Source organism: Homarus americanus, unplaced genomic scaffold (assembly GCF_018991925.1).
Source record: "Homarus americanus isolate GMGI-L3 unplaced genomic scaffold, GMGI_Hamer_2.0 scaffold50281, whole genome shotgun sequence".
Classification (NCBI taxonomy): domain Eukaryota; kingdom Metazoa; phylum Arthropoda; class Malacostraca; order Decapoda; family Nephropidae; genus Homarus; species Homarus americanus.
The window spans coordinates 4,172,091-4,174,735 of NW_024742338.1; positions in this window are offsets into that span (position 1 = coordinate 4,172,091).

The window sequence follows — 2,645 nt, forward strand, 5'->3', positions numbered from 1 at the left end:
TACTGTGTAGGTATATTTCATTACTGTGTAGGTATATTTCATTACTGTGTAGGTATATTTCATTACTGTGTAGGTATATTTCATGGCTATAACTGACTGTCTCGGTATATTTCCGCGTACTGTGGTATATTTCTTAATTATTCAGGTATATCTCATGACTATATATGCCTTTCGCTCTATATGTCATGACTATCTAGGTATATTTCCATATAATGAGGCACATTCGAGTATATCGGGGTATATATCAACATAGTAATTGACGAATATTTGAGTATATCCCGGTATATCTGGATATATTCTGGCATATATCATGAACATTGGTGTATATCTAAGCATAATGGTATCTATAGTAAGGCGTATATCTGTTATACTTCACTGTATTGAGATATAGATGAGTATATCATGTAAATTGTGCCATAGTGCGTGAATATCTGCAGTATATCTACGCGTAATGAGAGAGAGAGAGAGAGAGAGAGAGAGAGAGAGAGAGAGAGAGAGAGAGAGAGAGAGAGAGAGAGGGGGGGACTTAGGCCTGTATGCTTTCATGAATAATAAATAAACGTAAAACTGAGGATTGTAGACCTTTACACTTTAATGCCCGAGGGGGTGGGGGAAGGGGAGAAGGGAGGAAGGGGAGAGGAGGGGAGAAGGGATATCACCAGCCTGAGGGAAGGGAGGGGGGGAGGAGGAGGAGGGGGGGGAAACATGAAGCCGACAGAAAGCTTCCTTCTTCCATATTGACGCAATACACAGAAAAATCTCTTCCTCGGGACAGATTCTCAAAGGTTCCTCCCTAGGTAGACATACATACATACACACACATACACGCACACACGTATACACAAAGCCATACAGACGTAAACATACACACAAAGATAGACACACACACAAAAGGACAGACATACAGAATAGGTGATGACAATACTCCATTCTAAATAAGTCCTGGGGTAGGTAAGAGAGTCACCTGTTTATCATTTTGTTTTATAATATGAAAACCACCAACAAAAAAAAATCATCATAATTGTAATATAATGTTATAAAAAAAATCGTAGTAAATATTAGGGATTAAGAAGGACAGAGAAGAGGAAGATTGAGGCCATATTGTCGTTTTTTGCTTTAATATTATAGAAAAAAAGATCCAATTTACTAAGAAAAACTATAAAGGCTGAGGGAAAATAAATGTTCTAGGTCTCAATAAGTAATAAATTAAAATCTGGTTAGTGTCTTCTGATGCATACGTGTTAACAGGTCCTTATATATCCAACCCAACCTAACCTAACCTAACCCAACCTAACCTAACCTAACCCAACCTAACCTAACCTAACCCAACCTGGTGGAGGGCTGTGGGATGGGAGGGCACCAGGTGAGAGATGCTTGTTCATGGAGGAGGGGAGGAGGAGTGATGGAGGAGGGAGGAGCAGGAGGAGGAGGAGGAGGGGGGGAGGAGGAGGAGGAGGAGGAGGGGGGAGGAGGGAGGAGGAGGAGGAGGAGTGGCAGGAAGAATATGGAAGGTTGACTGAAGTGTGAGGTATGTGGTGCACGGTCTGAGGAGGGAACTGAATGGATGAATGGAGGGGGGGATAAAGGGAGGAGCTGGGGGAGAGAGGGAGAGATGGAGGAGAGGAAGGCCTAGAGTGAGATGGGAGAGACTGTAGAAAAACCTAACTACGATGGAAGCTGGAGAGAGAGAGAGAGAGAGAGAGAGAGAAAGATTAACCTCAACTCCCAGATTAAAGGACACGGCGATATTATTAAAAAAAATAATCGCCGCAAGTTTCTAAAAGATGCATCACCTTCCCTCTTTAATACACTTTGCATATAAGCAATCAATGGGGAGAAAAAATACGCCTTGATATTCACTCAGATATTTAACTCAGTATCTAGCGAGGAAAAAAAGAAAAATAGGAGGTTAAAGTCACGTATTGGCCATAATTGAAGGCAAATGTCAAGACCGAGTTTCAGAAGGTGTATAGTCTTCCCTCCTTATTACAATCAGCACATTAATAATCACAAACCACAAAAATAACAATTACAACTTGATATCCATCCATGACCTGAAGTGAGTATTAAGAAATTAAAGAAAAAAATAGGAGGTCAAAGCCGCGGATTTCGCCATAACTGAAGGACAAACGTCAACACAAGTTTCAAAAGGTATATCCCCGGCGGCCTCAGCTAGAAATGTAAACATTGCCATTATCGACTCCCTGAACTCAGTCTTCCGCCGCGCCTCGGTGCGGGCGGCCTGGAGAGTGGTCGGGCCTGTAAAGTTTCCTTTTGAGTGTTTGTTTGAGCGTGTGTATATGTATATGTTTTACATGTATACAGTATGTGTATGTATTGCTTGTATGTGTGTGTGCATGGATCTATTACTTGTATGTGTGTATATGCGTATTTATTTACTGCTTATATATATATATATATATATATATATATATATATATATATATATATATATATATATATATATATATATATATATATATATATATATATATATATACCAGTAGTTTGTGTATTTGGTAGTGTGGAGACATAATGATATAAAAAGTTCATCTAGCCCAAATTAACCTAACCTAACCTAACCTAACCTAACCTAACCTAACCTAACCTAACAGTGCAGCTTTAGGACAATCAAGGTCAAGATA